Raw genomic sequence first — 21,765 nt, forward strand, 5'->3', positions numbered from 1 at the left:
GCACGGAATTTGTCCAGGATCGCGATCGGAATTACCGCGGGCGTTGGCAGATCGTCGGAAGCGTTGTTTCTGGACGAGGATCATCGAAGTGGAGGCAAAAAGGAGCGCGGTGGTCCCGCTCATGCGATCTTCTGCCCGAGCAGTGCTCGGCCGCGGTTCAGGGAGTCGACGAGCAAGGGGAGGAGTGCTTTTTCCATTCTTCTCCGAGGCGGAGTCGTCCGCGGCGATTGAAATAATGAAAAGTAGGTTACGAGAATGCCGAAGCGCTACGCGCATTAAATGAATTCTGAATCGACGGGTATAGAACGGGCGGGCGGTGGAGTGTGCGCCACGAAAGATTGCACCATAACTGCGGTAACGCGAGACTGGTAGACCTCGAAGCGGGTGCGCGGTGGTGAGGGGTTTGCGCGAACAACGCGGCTACGGAATTGGACAAAAACGTTGCACGGGTCAGCGACGTCCGCGACGGTTTGCAGGGGCACGAGCTTCGCCGAGCCGACGCGGATTTTGAAACGTTTGTAAAGCGAGCTTGCATTTCCATATCGCCTGCTCTGGTTCAGTTGCTCCGCAGTTTTTCACGGATTTCAACGACGGAGGTTGCACGGAGGAGTTCGGAGGCTCGTGATTTCAGAGTCGAAAGAAAAATGAAAACCATTCCAGAAGATCGCTGCTGCGATTCTTTCTTCGTTTCAAAACTTCAATGTCCGGCGGCACCAAACCTTTTTCCCAGCTTATCGACGCGTTTCCTTCAATGAACGTTTCTCTTCCACCGCACTCTCTTATCCCGCGACGAGATCTCCGTGCCGAAGTCCGTGTCGATTTGAGGTAGCCGGAACTGCTCGAGCCTGCAGGAATTTTTGTCGGCGTACGTTTTGTCGCTGCCCCGCGCGATCCTGCACAGCGAAACAAAGCACGTTCATGCTTTTTTTTCGTCAACGAACTCGCCCAAGAATTCCAGTCTTCTCCCACGCCGATCGTTTCCTTCAAAAGAGTTTTCAAGACAGTTTTCCATCCCCCCCCCCCACCCCCCTCAATTCCTGACTCTCTAAACCGGAGAATCCGCACTCGTCGATCATCGACGGAAACTCCGCAGGACTTGCAGCCCCTCCAACAGCGTTTCTTTCCTCCCTGCGATGCCTCGATTCCAATGACAATTGTTAGACGAGCGTTCCCTCAGACCAAAGAGTGAATGACCAGCCGAGAGTCGTTGCTGCCGAACCTGGCACCCTCCAGAACCGTTGCATCATGAGGAGGGTCAATGGGGATCGGTGAAGCGACGTTTGATCACGCAGGCTCAGCGATTACGGAGTCAAAAGTTTCTCCGAGTGAATCCGGGCCACCAGGGGGGCTTTGAGAACAAAGAAAAAAGGATTTGAGGAAAAAACGTGGCTCGTTGGCGACGATGGGAGCGCGCGAAGGAGACGGAGGGGCAATTCCTCTACCAAAGCGCACCTTTCGTTCGGCTCTCGCGCGAGGAAAGCAATAGTGTAACATTCGAAGGGGGGAGGAGGGAGGGAGGGAGGGAGGGGGTGGGGGTCGGTGGGGGGTCACCGGGATTCGGGAGGTAGAAGGAGCCGTAGGAAAGCACGTAACAATCACTATCACTCGTGGTGAAGTCCCCGGGCGAGCGAGCGTAGAGCGGCCCGTCTTGTCGGTCCCCACTTTGACCGATCGCCACACTCACCCCGGCTCCGAGATCGCGCCGATCGCAAGGCGAGACTCCGGCTGGTAACGTTGGGCCGCAACAGTTGGGCCGAGTCCGCTCGCGCAATCGCATTCGAAAATAATTCCTTTTTTCTCTCGTCCTCGGGCCTCGTTCGATTTTCATTCAAACGTCGTCATATTTTCCTAACGATTTTCGGCCGGCGAGTCCTCCGGATTCGCTCCACTCGACCTTTTCCCTTCTTTATTCACAAAATTCCATACTCGAAAATTTCTATTTTCGTCGCATACGCAGTGATCGGTAAGCGGACTCTCGACGCGACTTTGTCACGAATTATGTAAACAAGTGCGCTCGTTCACGTGCCCATGGAATCGCCCAGATCTTGACGTGACCAAGTGATTTAAATCGTTTATTGTGTGCGGACCGGCCGAGGATTCTCAGACACGTGGATGCCTTTTTGTTTTGGTTACAAACCAACACGAGTGTGCGCGCTCAACGAACGATACACGCGGAAATATCGATTTGATACGTAAATAAACTTACGTATTCTGTGCTCATTTTAAATCGGCGCTCCTTAATCCTGCTTCTTATTCTCATCCCCTTTTCTCTTTCTCTCTCTCTAAATTCACGCGTTTGTCACGAGTGTGCGCGGAGTTTCCCCGATAAGTATATTAGCGGCTGTTATCGTCGCTCGGAAGCCCAAGGATCGCAGCGATAAATCGCTACCAGGACAACTTCGAGCTCTGCCCATTTCCAAGGTCAGCATCAGGCTCGGGAGCCGATCTTGTCGTTAAATACTCGCAAGATATTGCCCTGTCGTCGAGTACATTTTGGCCGAAAGATCAGTCCTCGAAATCCCGGAGAAAACGACCTCAGTTTTGTCTTGCCGATTTTTTCACATTTTTCACGATCGCTCTCGCAATTTTTGACTCTTTACACATTTTTTTTGGTTAGAAGCCGTGCCAAGGGTGCTTCGGAACGTAGCCGACTCTGATTCCAGTTTGAACGGAAGTATTGAAAAAATGTATTTAAAAAATAGCGAGAATCGCGAGCAGGTGGCTGAGAAATCGCAATTTGTTTGTCCAAAGTGACTTTTCTCGTTGTTTTCGTCTCGCGATTGGCTGCGGAGGTTTCAAAATTCTTTTGCGTTTCGACAGCAGCCACCCGAATGTATTGGATTTTTTCGACGACCAACTTCAAGCGGGTCTGCTGAGAGCGAAAGCCGGGGTTCAGTAGCTCCGAAACATCGGACGAGTTGCGTCGATTTTCAAAGTCGGTCTATTCGGACACGTGCAGGAAAGTTCGCGGCGCAGATTGGATTCGTCAGGGACTCGAGTGCGCGTTGAGAAGTGCCGAAAGCTCGTTTCTCAGGTGCCCTCGAAACTTCCAAGTCGACACGAACTCGGTTTTTTTCACGCGGTTCGGAAACAAAGATAGTCGAAGATCGAGAAAAACTCGCGGCTCGTGCCTATTTCATTTTTCGCAACATCACGCCCCTCCCCCTCCCCTGCGATTGTCGCTGCGACTCAGCCGAGAATGGGCACGAAAAAGCAGACAAAAACGCTCAAGTGCGAATTGAAAAAGAAAGATTGCGAGCGGGATCGGAATCGATGCAAATTGCACACGGGCCTGCTGCCGAGAGACGAGTTTTGTCTCGGTTTTTCTCTCTCCCGATATCTCGCCTCAACGCCCACTGCTCCTTTGCTCGTTCGAAAGGGAAAATGTCCTTGCGTGTGAAATACAAACCGATATTTCGATTCCTCGCGTTTATCTCATAAGCAGAAAAATTAGAAGGGAGTCACGCACAAATTCAACTGTCATTCGTCTCGATTCAACAACCATTTACACAGCGCTCATTAATTCATTGCTCAATTAGATAAGAAAGATTTTAAGTTAGAAAAAAACATTTATGTCCGCTCGTACGAAACGAATTTATTCGAAAATCTATGCTAATACGATTCGACGAAGTTAGCTCGAGCATTCGTTCCTAAACGTCGAATCGATGAAAATATCGAGGCGACGATTTTCGTCGGGCTTCGCACACTCGTGAATTTGGCCCGTCAGGATTTCCCGTTTAAAAAATCCAACGGAATATTCTTTCGGCATCGTTCGTTTTCTCACTTTTCAGTCGTTTTTTCAGACGATTTTTCAAACCTAGAAACTTACGGAGTTTCTACGGCCTCCAATATTTCGTTTTTCAATGGCATTCAATGCGGTTTTCGCAGCGTCATTTCCTTGGGAACACATGTTCATAGTCATTGTAAAGTACGTCAAATATAGACACACGTATACATAAATGTATAATACGTTTAGAGAAAACGAAGAGTTGGAAGCACAAGATCGTGCTCAATTAAGAGTTTCACTCGATAATGCACGTCTCGTTTTCCATCGAGTGTCGACGAACTCTCCTCGCGCGACAGGAAAGTAAATCAGAATTCATTGAAGTACATTAAGCATTGATTCTCGAGGCTTCGTCTCGTTCCACGGAACAAAAACTCGTTTTTATGTTTAGTTTCCGGGCTGTTTTTTTCTTTCTCCGCATCTCGATCATTTGCTTGAGGAAAGATGTCGCTGGTGTTATTTCATTGCTCGCTAATTACGTTTCGCTCTTTACAAGTCCAAATACATTATTTCCAGTTGTGAATTCACGTCCTTCTTGTTCAGTTGGCCTCGATAATGCGTGAAAATGTTTGATTTTTAAATTGAGAAACAAAATCGAGGAGGTTGATGCAAACATTTTTGTTACCAGAAGAATCAACGTTCTTGTTATTATTTTATTTTTTGTTCGGTCCTCTCGACGAGCAACGTGACGTTTCTCGGGTCTGAAGTGCCTGGGTTTTGAAAAAATTTCATTTTTTTGAGGCTCAACATTTCCATCTTTGTCTCGGACGAAGCGTGCAAAAGTTATTGCGCCAATTTTTGGACTTTCCACTCCATCGAGCGGAGCTTCGCTTCCGCTTTTGAATAATCGGTCCGATTAGCATGAGATCGAGGTGGAGATCGATGAAAATACTAGTTACGGATAATCGACCTTCGATCATAAACGCAGCAGAGCTCGATGTAGACACCGGCGTAATTTCCTACGGCACATGAGGCTTTTCGTAACAGTTAGAAAATGGATTTCTTCCGAACGACCTAAATAATCAAGGATGTTAAACGCGCGGAGCTCGATCTTCAAGGATGAATAGTTTTCATCGATCGCCACTCGTATGACAGTTTTTTTATTCGCCAGTCGGAGACTCGAGGCAAATCAAAAGTTAGTTTAAACTCGGAGTTTCTTTTTTATCGGGGAATAAAAAAGGTAGAAGTCGCGTGGGGAAGGCGATCAAGTTCCAAGTTCAAAGTTGTTCTCGAACGACGAAAAATGCGGGAGTAAAAGATCGTAGAAAAATTGCTGAAATTGGCAAAACCCACCAAAAATATCGCACGTGCGAATACTTTATTCTGGAATTGTTTGTTTCCCATATCGATGCGACCGCATGTACGACGCTGAAGTTTGCAAAATTCGGGTCGAACGAAATGAGCGAAAAAACGATTTGCGATTCACCAATTTTTTGTTTCACGAATAATTGCGGCGTACGTTGGAAAACTACAAATTTCGAATTGGCCAGAAAATTGGAAATTTACTGGAATGATTTGAGAGTTTTTTTCGAGAATTTCGCTGGACTCGAACGTTGCAAACTTCGGTGTCGCATGACCATGTTGTTTTGGACCCACAGAAACCGAGAAGCAGCGATCATCAACGGGAATTCGTCGAGGATAAATAAGGAGGAAAATCGGTCGTGAGAAAAGTCGAGATTTTCGAGTTTCCTGACTGTTGTCCAACTGCAAAATAAATCTAAACAAATAAACCGTATAAAGTAAGAGTAAAAATAAAAATAACCGGGCGTCGGATAATAAAACTAAATAATAATCTCGAAATAAGAGTAAATCGTGAGTGCTTAAATACGAAAAACGATTAATACGGTGAAGGGATAACTGAAATAAAATTCTGCTGGGAAAAGAGCGTCGTTTGAGGATGCTGGGAATTTTCGTATTCGCAACGATGGAAAAATGAAGTTGTGCGCAGATCGTTCCACCGACCAGCAGCACGTTAAATTTTCCATCCATAAATGACGTAAGTACCGATTTTCATCGACACGTAAAAGGTTGCTTTTTGTCTCAACGTAATGTTGAGTGTCCACAAGCGAGGAACTATCTTGAAAAGCGCTTCGATAAACAAGCTATCGGGGAATCGCTTAACATTGTTAAATTCGAAGGTTTATCGAGCGGCGTTCAAGGTATTCCGTTCCGCAGAATCGTCGACGAAAAGTCCAGCGCTTTTAATGGCGAGATGATTGTTGCTTCACAATAATTTATTTCAGTGGAGGAAAAACAGTTTTTCGGGCGATTCGAAAATTAGAAATATTTATTTCGACGTTTTATCATTCTATAATGACGCGCCCACTTGATTTCCGGGATCAGCGAACGTGATCGAGACGTACGCGGATGACTTCTCTTTAAGGCATAATAATATAGCTCCGAATAACAGGCGTGGAAAGTCACGTTTTAACGTTAAAAGCTGCGAGCGTAGTTTGGGGAAAAAACGTCGCCGAGAGGCGTGAGGACACGCGTAAAAATAACAAATTTACGAGAAATTTTCGTGAGATCGTTCCCGCCCGTCCGATCATTGAGATCTTTCGATGACACCGCGGAGCTCACAGCGGTGAGAATCCGCCGGGGACCAAGGCCGCTGTTTTGTGATTTTTTCACATTTATACGAACCTCCGATTCGCGCTCTTCAAGACTTCGTGAAAAGAGACGGTTGTCGCGTTGTCGTACGTGTTTGATAAACAGACCACGTGCCCCATCGAGCCAACCGACACGGCCGTTTCTTGACGAAGTGAATGTATTATTTCGTCTACAGCACCTTTCAAAAGAGCGCAGTTTCTCTATTTTTGTCTCATGCGCTCCTGATCCTGCAATTTCGTCACGGAAGTCGCGCTCCTTCCAAAAAATCATGATTCCCCCCTTAAGTAACTCCCCTTAAAAGCGTTTCGGCGCGTGTTCACCGCCGAAGTCGAGCGAGAGATCGTGCCCCGCTTTCCGGAGCTCGTTCCCGCGCGCGCGCGGGCGTCCGCGAGCAACGTCGCCATTTCTGTGGCCCCGGAATGATTTTCTCGCGTGAAAATCGGCGGAAACTTCCTTTTCCTGGGTCATTCGGTCTGCGCAGGCTCAGGCGTCTAGAAATATGGGCAATCCTGTACGGATGACGAGTCCGAGTGGCTTTTACTCGAGGCCAGAGCGAATGGTAAACGCATTCGACATCCGGAGCGGGAGCGTCTCCCCGGTGAATGAAAAAGTCAGTGTGGCACCGCGCGGAGAAAAGGAGGATCGAGTCTCATATTCCTACGTCACAATACATCTGTGAATAGTTCTCGAGTTGATGAAGAAAGTGGGTGCAATAAAAGGCGCGATAGAGCGAGAGTCTTAATATCAACAGGAGCGACGGCGCATTAAAAACGTTCGCACACTACATTTCTTGCGAGCACATCGAATAAATAAACTGTAATGAGTGGATGGAGATATGAGAAAGAGGAAAAGAAAAGAAAAATGGGGAGCGAGCGGGAGAGGAAGAGAGAGAAGCCGAAGGCAGTTGGTGTTCTGCCAGCAACGAGTGAAAGCTTTCTCGTCGCTGCGTACATCGTTTCTTTGCTTTTTTTAATCACGGTGTATAACGAATGTAGCGGAGACAAACTGATCTATTTCCACGCCTCCGTGTACAGCGGGTTATTCAGATATTTTATAAACAGTCTGCTACTAACGAATCTCTCGAAGAATTGACAAACAAGCGGAGTTTCTACAAACCGATTTGCTCCGATGCGCCGTCGAGAGTGAGTCGTTGATGCGCGCTGAAGCGACAACGGGCTCGGCGCTGTCGAGATTAACAGCCGAACGGACGTCCCGCTCTTGTCAATAAAAAGGTCAAATCCTCGTGCATAATCTCCCGACGATCTAATCGATCTTCGATCCCCAATTTAGCCACAGAATTCGTATTTTTATAACGAAATTTGAATTTTTCGATGGAGTCAATCCTCGCCACGGTGAAAATGGCGCTGAAAGCGCAATGCGGTTCTAGCTCGGCGCGAGGGTGAATAAAAGTGGATTTAGTACATAAACATGCGCGTATGTGCGCCGAGACGACAATCAATCGGCCGCCCGAGCACTTTCATTTCTCTGTTCTGTGCGCTGACACAATCCGCGCTGAGAGCGCGCGGGCCCCATTCGTGACCGTGTACACGTATATACACTGTTACACTTTCCTCGCGATCTCGGATCTGGGAATAAAGTGCCTCCGCCGGAGTCTCCGCGCACGCTCCAGTCCCGGAGGGTGGGGATGGGCCTGACGCGCGCCGCCTAAAACGGGAAACGCGCGCAGCTCCGGCCGGGCCGGGGCCTCGGCACCCGAGTCGCGAACGCGGAGTGGGGCATGCCTCGAGATTGCACGAAACTCTCGTTTTCCATACTGCTCGGAGACAGCAGTTGCGTGGGTAACCGAACGTCGCGATCGTGAGCAACGTGCTCGGAGGAATCGATCGTTTTTGGGGAAGCGAAATTTCCGACGGTTCTTCAAGCCCCGAACACAGGGCGAGGGAATTTTCGTGCTTTCGCGTTTTCCAGGTGGAGAACCGCGCGAGGGATTCGCGACGGATGAATCTCCAGCGGCGCTTCGTTGGAATCGGCATTTTGAAGGGACTTCAACGGGGGCCAACTCCGCAACGAATCACTCGGAGGACTTGGGGCTTGTAGAAAAAAATGAATTCCATCAGATTTTCGGGAAATCGGGGGCCGAGCGAGCGGAATTTTCTTAGCTAATTATCCCCATTTTTATTTCGTTTATTCTCGTTATGGAACGAATGAAGATAAAAAAAGGGTTGCGCGGCGGTTTCAACACGATCTCGATTTGCCGAGCTCGTAAAAACTATCGCGATATTGTGATTCATAAAACGAACATATTCACGTAATAACTTGGCGAAGTAGAACGAAGGCACGCTGCTCTCGCATTGCGATATTACTTTATTTTATGCTCTTTGTTTTGTTGTTTTACTTCGGTTTAATTTTTCCTGTTATTTGCCTTCTCAACAGGCTGCTACGTTTTCGCACTAGTTTTCATACATCGCCGTATTTTCAAACTCTTTATCTCGTTTCGTTTTTCTCATTTTTTCTTCATTCCATAATGACCGATCTAATCGCGGCTAAGACGCTTTCACGCGTTGTAACAAAGCTAATTATTGTTTAGACTGAGATACTAACTTTTGCGTGAGCATTTCCTTCCGCCTCGTTCCAACTCTCCGTTTCCTGGTTTACTCCCACGTTCTCACACTCCTCGATTCGAGGCTTCGTGCGAGAAACTCCAAATTTTAGATACGCCCGCGAGCATACGACTCGATTAATGAGAACTCTGCCAAGCGAGGATCATTCGAAAATGTATTTTATCGTACTTCACTGGATGAAAACCCGAAAAGATTTCCAAGGGACGAAAAAGTTTACGAAAAACTTTCAAGCTTCGTTCACTTTGTTGCAAGTCCTCATTTCCAGCTCATCGAAATTCGAAAATCTTCCTTAGCAGCAGGAAAAAGTAAGGAATTTTTGTCTTGCTCATCGAACGATGAATCCGGCCAGTTATTTTTCGAGAAAAACGAACGGAAACGTTTTTTTGTTTGAATCTACTTTCACGCATGATAGAGAGAAAACTCTCGTGCGATAACGTATGCACGAGATGTGGTCAAGTTTCTTGTTCAAATGCTGCATATACAGGTATAGTGCCCACGTGCTTTTCGTCGTGTACGTTTTCGAGTGCCTATAGATATATTCTCGCGTAAGTAGGACGTTCTCGTTTTCTCGTTTTATCTATTCGACGGTTGGATCGGCCTGACAGAACTTCCCGAAAGAAAATCCTCGGGTTTCTCTCGACGTAACAAAGGGCACATTGAATTTGGGAAATCGAATAACAAAAATCGTATTTTCTCTGCGTTCCAAACATTTGGATGTGAATCGTAATCGATTGCGCGACGTCAAGATTGTTGTGGAAAAGAGTTGTAAGTTTGTGAATCGAAGGAAATATTCGTGAGCTCCAGGGCTCGTGTTATTTGGCTGCGAGAATTTCTCGAACGCGAATTTGTTGAGTCGACAGATTTCGTTCGTTCGAAATCGATGAATAAACAAATTTCCTCGGTGCAGGATTTGAAACGAAATTGCTTTTCGCCCGCTACAATCGAGGCGGAAAATTTTGCTTCTATTAGATTTTTACGTTGGGTTAATCGAATCGAGAATCGGCTACTTTGTTTTGAGAAAAGACCGAAAGTAAAAGCGTCCGCATGTCCATTGAACTTGAACAATAAAATTTTGAGAGTTCGCACATTCGAACACGTGTACGAAAATAATCTCGTTACCGTAGTGGCGCTGGTCGGTGCGAAGTGACTGTTTCCGGTAAGCGTTTTACAACCGTCCATTAAATCTACAAAATTCAACGTTGTTTCGCTCGGCAGCCGAACGAAATACCAGTTTTTTCAAAAAATTAACACCTCAATAAATTCTACACTTGTTTTCAGACTCCCGCGCACGTTTCTCATCTTTTTTCTCTCATTCTCAAATCCTCTTTCCATTGTTTCCGCGGGGAGCGAAACGGACGGAGAAGTTCGAAGTGAAATTGAACTTCTGTGCCTCTCGAAGCTGGTGGCAAAGTTTTCAGCGAACGCTCAAACGGTGTGGTTCGTTTTGTAGTAAAAAGAATGAGGAGACTCAAAAGATTTTTAAATTTCAATTAATTAATAATTAATCAATAAATCCTCAAAATTAAATAAAAAAGTACGAAAAAACAAATGTTCATTTGAATTTAAATTTAATTTGAAAATTCGACATTGGAACGGAGCGATGACGCACGAGGCGAAGCAGCCAGGAATTCACAAAGCGATGAAGATCGTAAAAAGGTGAATAAATTTGCCGAGAAATTCGTTTGGCAATAAAAATGTATCTCACCAATAAACTTAATTGGTCAAATCAAAAAAAAGCCATCATCGGAATGGCTCTATTTTTGTCAGCAGTTATAAATCGCGATTATCTATCGGAGTTTTTTACGGGAATGAAGAAAGGGAGAATCTGCGTCACGTCAAAAAATTCTCTGACTTCAGTTGCGCGTAATTTCCAGACATTTTAACCCACCTGGAGAATTTAAATGTATAACGGCACCGAGGATCCTCGGAGTGTCCGAACTCTCGTGCGAATTTTTCTGCTTCTCTATAGCGCCCAGTCCGCCGCCGTTTTACTCGTTTCGGACTCCCAGGATTCGACTATCACGTTCAGGGTTCGCAGCAATTGTTCAAAAAAAAAAAAAAAAACCTCGTTCAATTTTCCCCCGCCAGGTTTCTTGTCGTTCAATGTTGAACGAGAACGTTTGTGAGCGGGCTTCGAAGTGGTCCGAGTGTCTCAAGTTTCGAAATTTCTGATAATTTCCGAAGGTTCTTACAGCCAGGAAGAAGCCTTGACTTTTTCTCGCCCCCGGAACTTTTTCATAACGACGAATTCCCTAGAAATTTCTTCCTCCTTCCCAGAGGAATTGACGTCTGAACCCACAGAATTTGAAGGCTTTTCATAATCGTTGAACAATTATTGTTTTCGTAACTTTTCATCACAAAAAAAGTTCGACGTTTCCTGGCGGCGGGTTTAAACTCGAGAGAAGCGACCGAATAAAATTGAGACGTGAATAAAAAGTAATCCTTGCGATCACTCGTCGTGAATTGTAAATCATCGACGAGCACGAAATCTCGTAAACTGTCAATGACACGATTCGGTACAAACGATTTTGCCAGCGTGATTTTATCGAAAATCAACTCGAAACGGTTCTTCGTGTCCCGGTGATTCTGACAGCCGGACCGGCGATCGCATTACGTCGCCCCTCGTTCGATAGTTGAAAGCAGTTGAAAGGAGGAAAAAAAGACGGCATAATAGCGCTGTTCGTTAAGCGGCTCTTACTTACCGTCATTTTCGACTATGAATTAGCCACAGAGAGAAAAAAGTGCTCGTGAAAACACTAATCTCGGACGATAAAGACGGCTGGGCGAGAGCTCGGAATTTCAATGCGTTTGCGCGGGAGCGATTCGGGACCGAATGCTGTCGGCGAAATCCAGTCGCTGTGCGGTTACGACTTTTCCGTTATTTCCTCGCCTGCCTCTCAAAATCATGGGCTTTTGAACGAGCGTTCATAAGTTTAAAAGGGAACTGTTAAAATCGATGAAGTTCACAAATATTTATCGAGTCAAGGACGGATCGCAGCTCCAGAATTTCCTGGCATCCGGCGGCGTCTCTTTAAAACCTCACGAGGCCTCGTGAGCCTAAAATCGGGGCGTTCGTGGCTCGACAATATTGAGAAAGCGCGCATCGGCGGTCGACGCGTGTTACAGCATTGATTCCCCGAATGAGTAAGTCGACAGGATACCGCGCGAGTGAGCGCGCCGAGCCTCGCAGAGAGAGTGCCGAAAAAGTTAGCATTGGTCCACAAAATATGCGTTGTCAGTCGGAGCGTGAGTCTCGTTACGCGAAGATCGACGTAACGAGACGTTTCTAAGCATCGTTCTGCGTCGAGACGAACCACGCACGAGCGAGTGAGCGTCATTCCGAATGAATAAAAAAGCACAAATGCCGAGAGGATCGAGCGCGCTCGCGATTGCAAAAGTGAATCGTTGATTTCCCGCGTGCTCCGCGGCTCGCTGTCGTCAGCACCACGCGAGCCAACGTCCAAGTTGTTTACCAGCAAAGCTAACATTTAATTGACCGAGAAATACCGATTGACTTTTCATTTGTCACTACAAAAGTAAAAACAAGGAAAAAAAAAAAAAAAACAGAAACAAAAACCCAACGAAATTAAATGAATTCCTTGCAAAGATCAACGCATCAATATTATTACTCCGAGTCAATTTCCCTGATGAACAATCTCCCCCAAACAATTCTTCCCATTCTCATAATTGTCGCGGTCTTTCATCGTCGTTAACGCCAAAAAAAAAAATCCATTCAGCCGATCCCTAAACTCAAGTAGTATAGTAACTCGTAATAACGCTCACTCGCGCGGTGAGCTGCAGCGAGCCTGTAGAGCTCACGTTATGGAATGGAATAGCATCAGCAGCAGCAGCAGCAGCGGCAAAGAGCGAGTGTTACAAAATATCAGCTTTCACCATATCAGCACTACGCCGACGGTGAGGAGCCGTTGTACAGATATAGACGAATACGTATGCATACAAATGTATGTTAACACGTATATTTATATGTGAACGTGTCCATTCTGTGGTGGATAAATATATTTATGTGGTTGAATCGAGTACGAAGGTGTAGGATTGGAAAGACTGAAAGGTTTGGTTTGCTAGAGACGGAAAGTGACTCGAGGGGCACGTACACGTTGAGCGGGATTTTGTTCTGCTCGTTTGGTGCACGGCTTCGGCCTCGCGACTATTTCACTGTTTCTCGGTACTCAATGGGCCCGAGGTATGTGCACGGTACTGTTTTACCGGCAATTTATATTGGCGGAGAACGTTGGATATTTGTACGTTAATCGGGTGACCTTTGTGCTTCCTAACGGGGGAGGGAGCGAGCGAGAGAGACCGTGGAGAATGTAACGTGGAAGTAGTACGTGAAAGGATTTTTCATGCGATTTACGTGACACGGTATATTGTTAGATATGGCAGCACAGGGAGCTCAGGATCGAATTTCGAGAGGCTTTCGATTAAGGAATAACGAGACTCGATCCGCCTGCGAAGGCGTCGCGCGCGCAACGGTCGAGATTTATCGCGGTATCGCGAACCATCGCGAAATTCATCGCTCAATCGATTCGATCGGAATGCAACGAACAATCGAATACTTTTGTCGTCGTGAATCATTCGCTCGGACCTTCTGATCCTTCGACAAACGAGACGTTCCATTCAGCCGGGGCCACGGAGCTCTCCGGTATGCTAATGTCGAAATTTCTCATCGCGTTTACCGCGCTTGCGTCTAATGCGACAGATGTACGGGCTGACCTTTGAGAGCGCGATGCACAAGAAAAATTCTCTACCGATTCCGCGCGCGCGCGTTCAAATTTCAGTCTCGTTTTCGCAACTCGTCAGCTCGGTTTCGCTTTTTCTTGATCCTGACAAACGAAGGGGATCGAAGTCTCCGACCTTCCTCGACACTTTTATACGATAAATTACCGTTTTTGCGGTAACGTCGGACCGTATCGATGCTACAATAATAATCGATACGCGCAGGGCGTGTGTCAAATAATGCAAAAGTTTGGGGAACCGTTACCGCGCATTCCAGTCAAAACGACGAGAAAAAAGCACTTGCGCATCCGGTCTCTTCAGACTCTTTCCCAAAGTTTGAGCACGCTCATTCGAGGACTGCTGAAAGCAAAGCGCACACAGAAACCGAGTCTTTTCTCCCCTCGAGATAAGTCCACGTACACACGCGCACACGTGCAACACTTCCTCGCAGAAGCCTCCCACGATCACGCGGCCTACCACGTGAATAAGGCGGCCAAATGCGGAGCTAAATCTCCTGCATGCGGGGCACCGACACGCCATTTTTTATTCCTGCCCCAGCTTCCCTAATCTGCTCTCTCTTTCTCCCCCTCGATCTTTACACAGTACCGACTCCGAGTACGAGGCCGTGGCTCGCGGTACAAGAAACCGATACCTCGATACCGCGCTGATCTACGCGAGCGTGTGCGCCCGCGACCAGGTCGTAGAAAGCGAGATCGAGGAGTCCGGAGCTGTAGCGGAGTCGGGGACCGATCGCGAGGCCATTTTACTGGCGCTTTTTGGCAGCGTTGTTCGAATCTTTCGAACGAGTTGACGGCAGGGCCAATGCGGGGAGTCTGACGAGAGATTAATTGCGAAGGAGTAAGGAGGAAACGAAAATGAAGAAAAACCATAAAAAGCATCGCTTCCCTCCGCATTCTCGATCAACTCGCGCATCTTCAGCTTCTGAAACTCGTACAACATCGAAATACCACGCGATCAAGAGCGATCGAGGATCTTTACGAACGCGGAGAAACAGAGAATTAGGCGCACCCACCGAGATTCTACTTCACAGATATCTCCGTGTGGGCAGAAAGCCTCGGAACGTTCACGTTCAGAATTTACCTTCGCTGGAAGATCGAGAGCAACGATCAGCTTCGAAATTTCGGAGCTCCATAAGTCAGACATTGTTCAACGGTTTTGGGTCGATAAGCAGGTTTTCAGTGAGGCAGAGACTCGAGGAATACCGCTAGGATGATTGCGCTAGCGGTGTTTTTTAAAACGGGGCAATATTTTGAAGTTCCCGCGTATCGTGGCTCGCTTTGCATGTGTTCTTTGACGCTCCGCTCGTTTTCACTCTTCCCCTACGTTCGTCTCTCTCTGCCTGTGTCTCCATCGGGTTTCGAGCGACGAATAGAATTGTCTTACGTTTTCGCGCACACGCAACCGTCCAATTTAGCCTGCGCACGAGTTGCTCGAAAGTCGAATGGAAAATCGATTCGTTATCCTGTCCCGTATATCGCTTTAATGACTCGCTCGTATATTTTAAAACGCTCAAGAAACTCGCGGCGCACATCGAAGCCTCGCGCCTATCCGTGCATTCGTTATTATGGCGGAAAATGTGCGTGATCTTGACACGCACCTCCTCGTTTGCTGGCTCGCAATCGCGCGCGCTTGCTCTCGCCAGTGGAATTCTGCGGGTGTGGCGCAGATCACTTCGAATTATGTCCGAAGCTTTTTTCGCCTCGGTTTGCATTCGAATCGTTCCTCGTCCATTCGCCAGCGAATTAACGCCCCGAATGATTTCAGCTTGCGAACGATCATCCGGAGAATCGTCACGTTTGACGAAACGATTTTCCAATCGGTTATTTAACTGGGCGTTAAAAATATCAAAGTTGTTTGAATAATTGAACAAAGTACTGGGCTCTCGCCTCGATTATTTCGTTACACACAACTCGGACGCCGCGCGAACGCATCATCTTCGTGACACGCAATGACGCAACCGAGAGGACGACCTCAGCGTCCAATTTGCAACTCGAGAAAAGTCCTCGTCGAAAATAGACATTGAACGGAGGCCGGCGACGAGGCTGAGCAGTGAAAATTGTAAAAGCTTTCAGCGACACAAACAACTCGAAACGGAATCCTCGCCCAACTGATTTTATCCGCGAATGTTCATGAATTTCATTCATGAAAACGCTCTTCGCAGCGACCCGTCCGCATGTGGGAGAGGGCGTGAGCCTTAATCGTCGCTCTTTTAATGGATTTTCGATCGACGGAGGAGACTCCGTAAGTTCATTACCCGGGACTTCCCAATCGGCAGGTAGGACCGCTGAGGAGCAAAATGGAGGGCCGACGAAATATCTCGAAAAATCAGAATTAATCGTAGATTCGAATGCCGCGTTGGTGACGTCATCGACCCCGAACGTCTCCCAGGAATTCTGCTTCGGAGTAATTCTCATTTTTGAGTGAAACGATGCTCCGTCATCGGGTTACGCCACGCGAAGGAAAAGAGTCGATACAAACACGTTTTTTGCCTCATTAGTCGAGAGGCCATCGTCGATTGAAAATTAAAGAGAAAATTAGACGAGCGCTGTCGAACAAACGAATTTTTCATTCCATTCTTTTGCCACGGAGTATTCCTCCGCGTATCGAGACTCCCACCGAGAAAGAGGACTCCGGTAACGACCGTTGGAAACCAGACGACGTCCCAGTCGTCTCTCACTGTTGCATAAACTAATTGCCCTCCTCGTCATAGTAGAACTCAACGATGTCATTCGGCCGGCGGCTCCAACCGTCGTTAATGCTTTCTGTAACGGTACCAAAGAGACTCGGACTCGCCGGCCGCTATACTCGTGACATTTATGTGACGTTTTTACTTTTCAAATAATTCTTCACACGATATATTAATACGGGAGTTTTGTAAAAAGATATTGGACTGTACACGTCCGTCAGTTGTCTGCGTAAATCATCGTCCAAGTGGCACTGGAGGGAGGCCGGATCCGTCGGACCCTGGACGAGGTCACAGCTTCGAAAAAAACCCGGAAAACTCGACTTTCGTTTTCCAGCTTCTACCAGCATCCCCGATCCCAAGCCCAGCAGATTTTCCGCAGCAAAAACGACGGATGGCTTCGAAGCGATTTTGCTCCGAAGGGAGACTCGAACGGGTCGCGATCACCAGCTGAGCGTTCGGCTTCGAACTTCGTCCGCGTCTTCGGTCGAACGTTCTCAGGGACCGTCCTCAGGGTTCAGTCGAACCGTCCATTTTTTTCGAGGCTCTCAAGAAGGGAGAAAATTTGATAAAAAGACTTCGATAAACATTCGCGAGTGGAGAGAGCTCGAATCGCAAAATTTCGTGATCGCCATTGCGCCGGTCGTCAGTAACCGCGGGTGACATAATAACTCGAGAGTGTGAAATTCTGTGTGCAGGAAATATCACGGAGTCTGGAAGAACATAGTTTATTACTAGTTTGTAAAACGATCGCGGCATTTCGTCGAAGCTCGAATGCTCGCGACGCCGCGAGCACACACGGCGGGCCCTTGGTCTACGCTCAAAAGTTAATTACCGAGCAAACCTTTGGTATTTATGTCTTAATTAACTGCCGTTCGAGGCTGCTAATAAGGAAGTTGATCGCACACTCGCGCGGCGCGTTTGCGCCCCGACACACACACGCGGCGCAATAATCGTGTCCGTGGCGCGTGCGTGATGTACGGGATCCGTTGAGGTTATCTTGTACATCGGAAAAGTACATGTTTACTGACAACAACAACAACAACAACAGCGAGGAGAGAATAGACGATGGAGCCTCGGATCCAGAGGTGAGATAACGAAACTCGATTTTCCTAGCAACGCATGAATGGCCGGCGAAAAAGTGCGGGGGAGCTCGATCGCGAGAGGTTGAGGAAGCTTGTGAGACTCGACGATGTTGAAGTCGGTGACGTTGACGATGTCCAGCTCGAAGATCGACACGAGCGGAGCCTCTGGATCATCGCTGCGCGGCAGATCGCAGTTTTTTTTAGTTTTTGCATACAAGAATCCTCGACACCATTCCCTCGGGTAGTCACGTCCTTCGGAGCTAAATTTCGTTGCGTTACACGTACGAAACGTCGACGTTCCTCACCGCACTTTTCTCTTCTGATACCTTCAATTTGGTCAACAGTCGAGAAGCTTTTGTCTCTTAAAGGAGCTCCACTTTTTTGCGGTAAATGATAGTTCGAGGTCCTCTGATAACGGTGAGCACACAGTTCCGGGGGGCCTCTTGCGGGGCAAAATTTGGAATTATTTCATTTACAATTTTGAGGTTTTAACATCGAAGCTTATGGGAGAACTCACAATAATGTTAATTGTGAACAAATTTTACGGTGTTCGAGCTTCGGAAAAGTTTATATCGCGAAGAAAATTTATCACAGATTCCGTTGCTTTAAAAAAAAATTATTTCATGCGGCTTTTAGGGAAGAAAACATGAAAAAGCTTTAGTTCTTGACGCGTCGAAAACGGATGCCAGTCATTGCGTTGGACTGCTGGCAACTGCTCATTGAACTTTGGGCGAATTCGGGAATTTCTTCAAATTTATTTTTGAGACTGACTCACGTGCTTTTATTCGTCTTTGCCTTTTAAAAGAAATTAGCCATTCTTTTTTCTCAAATTCAAATCAAAGTAAAATAAAAGTATTTTGATATTTTATGATGTTTTTAAGGCATTTTATTACATTCTTATGATAAAAATATTCTCAAGTTTGGAGTATCTTTCAACCGATTTTCCCGAGACGAAACTCACTTCGAGGCTCTCCCTAACTTTGGCTCAGTTTCCACAGCTACGGAGTCCGAATCACGCGGACACGCGCTTCTCACGCCCTCGGCTGACCTGCACGAACTTTCGACTGTTTCTACTCCCGACTAGGGGTTCGGGTCGTTTTAGGTCAGCCGTAGCTATTTCTCGTCACGAATTCATCAAAATACGTTCGTTTCACAATATTTCACGCACAAAAAGTGACAGTTTTTAAATAAGAATCAAGTTAATTTGATAATTTTTCGAAAGACACTGATACTGATTTGTGTATTTCGAATCCAGTGGTCGCCCACTCTTGTTCGACTAAAGGAGGCTTATTTTCAGTCCCTATTGACCATCCAGGTCGATCGGTGACACAATTCCAGAACCGAGTCACGGTCGAAGTGAAATTGGTGCTACGATCGTGACGTTCTGACGTGCGGGGGCGTAAGCAACGAAATTGCGAAATTTTTTGTTATGTGTTGCGATGACAGATCGTTTGGCAAAATGCTCGATTATTTTGGCAACGAAGGATTCTCCGAAAAAGTCGACACAGGATTGTGCCATTGAAATCGTCATTCGTCATTGGAGTGTAGGATTTGAGTAATTTTGACGCGATAATTCGTTGCCACGAGTGAGAAACTGAAAGATTGTTCAAGTTCGAAAAGTAGCTTGAACTTTGTCGTCTCGGCAATGAGGATGCAAATTTTTCTAATCCATCAGATAAGGCTTCCTTTATCGTTGTTACTGGGACGTTGCCTGGCATTGGCAGCAAGTGTGTCGAGGTCGGAACCGAATTTGTGAAGAAACAAAAATTCGGATTACCAAAATTATGCGATGGCTGTTGAAGACTCAACATTTTCAAGAAGCTATTGCGAAAAAACTAGCTTCGTTTATATTTTTCTTCGAAGTAATTTTTCACCGAAAATCGTAGCGAAGGTGTCGCAAGCAGGCAGCGCGTATTTTCAAGGCAGTACAAACGAAAAACAGAAATGATTTATTCGACTTTTGTTCGGAATTCCAATAGGCGATCATCGAAATGAGAGGGCGAAAAAAAGGTTCGCGAATCCAGGACAGCGCGACCTTCATTCGCGTCACGTCATAAACGATGACGTATTTAGTTCTTTTTGCTGCGCGCAGAGCCGCGCTCGCACGATGTCAATTACGGTCAACTATTCATTTGAGGAATGACTTTCCCCTCGGAGAATTATTTATTCGCGCAGAAAAGAGCTTTTCATTCGGAGCGTAAAACGAGAAAGTGTGACAAAAACCGAAAATACGATTCGACGAGAAAATCGACTGGAAAGTAGCTTCGTTCAGAGCACTCGAATGGGATGGGAGTCTCGCATTGACCTTGGGCTCCGAGTCAAGGTCATTCGAAGATCGAGCAGAAAATGCACCGCGGGAACTGCCGAGCGCTGCAAAACTCCACAATTGAAAGCTCTTCGGTTGAAAACTCTCCGAGTTATCGGTCTCGAAAGTTTCTTACGGAAATACCCGCCAGAAGAGTCGTCACCGTCTTCCAACGCATCGAGATCGTTGGTGTTTTGAAATCGTCAACTTTCGTCAACGAAACTCGACACCGACGTCCCACGAGGTTTCAATCGGTCGGTGTATTTTTGAAATTTCTCCATAGCGCACATAATAGTCGAGTCTTTGTGTGGAAACGAGCAATCAGACGTGTTACAAGATTGGACGATAAGCTGGTAGCGATCTCACGGAGAGAAATATCCGGAGAACCGGACGTTGAAATATTGCGAGGCTTTCGTGGAAGAAGCAAGGAGAGTGGTTTTTATCCGCGTTACGCTTTATGGTTATTAAACGCGAGTGCATACACGCCGCGAAGAAAATCCGCTGTGTACAGATGCGAAATGTTACGGCAACCGGCCATAACGACGGCGACGTCTTTCGATAGGGTGTCAAGGTCAAACGTACCGCGAGTCGACGCGAGAGAAGAGAAATAAAAAGAGCGGAGGTTGCGTGACCTCTGCATGACCGGAATGGACACAACAATGCGGCGCGCCCCGGGACCAGGAGTCATCGAGGCGCTCGATCTCTGGATCCCTCGATAACGATCTCCGGAGGATCAGAAGAGACCTGGTGGGCTCCGAGATCTTCTTTCCCTCCAGAAGACTCGCTTCCGAGTTCGATCGAACCTTCGGCGCGAGATCAGGGAAGGACAAAGGGATCGAAGAGTCTTTGTGTCGAGAAGCAACGACCTAGCAGTGACCTTTGTCTCGTTCACTCCCTTGCCGAAGAGCCTCCGCGTTGGGAAAGATGTTTCGACCTTCTCTAACGATACTCGGCAATTTAACTAGCCTGTTGACTAATCGACGAAAGTTTGTGAAATAAATGAATTATTAATGCTGCATTATTCACGTAATACGGTAGGAGGTTGCGTGGAAACAATATTCAAAGAGAATGAAAGAAAAGTATTGTTGCATCTCTTCTTCGCCGTTTCCCGGTTAAACGCATCGATTCCGCGCCAACGATTTTTGCCTTGGGTGCCTCAACGCCATATTCATACTCGTAAATACGTGTACATTAGCGAGAGCCACGGAGATTCATGCAACCAACGTAAATATACGTACAGAGAGCTCTCGGCGCTTGCGCAATTTGTGCCTTTCTGCTGGCGATATACCCGGGTGCATACGCGCCGTTTGAGGCCTGGCGTATACACTGAAACAACGCACCGTTGATATATGCTCGGGAACTGCTCCTCGACGCTTGTATTATTCTTTCGCAACGAGAAAACCAGCAGCCGAACGCACCTAAACTTCCACATGTACGTGTTTACATAGAATTTATGAAATCGCCCGTCTATACCGGGGGTCCCGAGAATCTACTCCAAAATTCGGAGGCCTGTAGACCATGAAATTCCGGAGGGAATCGTCCTTGGCCATTTTCCTCTCCGAAGCCCCGTTCCCGCGATATTCTCTCTTTTAAGTCACAGCCAATCGGGAGGCCTGTTGAGGAGAGCGCGGGGTGGGGGAACGACGCTACGCCGCTGGCCCCTCCCACTTGTCGTTGGCGCTGCGGATTCGCTGCTGCTAAATGCTTCAATATCTCTCGAACGGTTCCTCCGATTGAAAAATTACCGAGGACTTTTCTTCTCGGAATTGCAGGACTCGAGTGCTCGTACTCCTCAAACTCGAGTCTGAACACATCCTGTATATACTCTGACAGGAACCAAAATTGCACGAACCTACCACAACGAAGGCCGAAACGTCCTTACAAAGTTTTCTTCTCGTTTATATTTTCGTTAAAGTGATACATCGATCAATGCAATTGATTGATGGGAACATCAATCAAGA

General features: G+C 46.9%; 1 protein-coding gene across 5 annotated transcripts in view; it reads left to right on the forward strand.

Annotated features, from left to right (window-relative positions):
• The first annotated feature begins 1,617 nt into the window (after window positions 1-1,617).
• Window positions 1,618-21,765, forward strand: part of sona (sol narae) — a 52,776-nt gene continuing 32,628 nt past the window's right edge. For 3 of the 5 annotated variants that reach the window (XM_043422220.1, XM_043422217.1, XM_043422221.1), the window contains exons 1-2: window positions 1,618-2,421; window positions 5,383-5,780. The gene's annotated coding sequence lies outside the window, so the exon portion shown is untranslated. Of the gene's footprint in view, window positions 2,422-2,907; window positions 3,035-5,214; window positions 5,240-5,382; window positions 5,781-21,765 lie in introns of those variants that run through there. The other 2 variants (XM_043422219.1, XM_043422218.1) reach the window with 2 other exon arrangements.

The sequence above is a fragment of the Venturia canescens genome, chromosome 6 (assembly GCF_019457755.1).
Source record: "Venturia canescens isolate UGA chromosome 6, ASM1945775v1, whole genome shotgun sequence".
Taxonomy (NCBI): Eukaryota; Metazoa; Arthropoda; class Insecta; order Hymenoptera; family Ichneumonidae; genus Venturia; species Venturia canescens.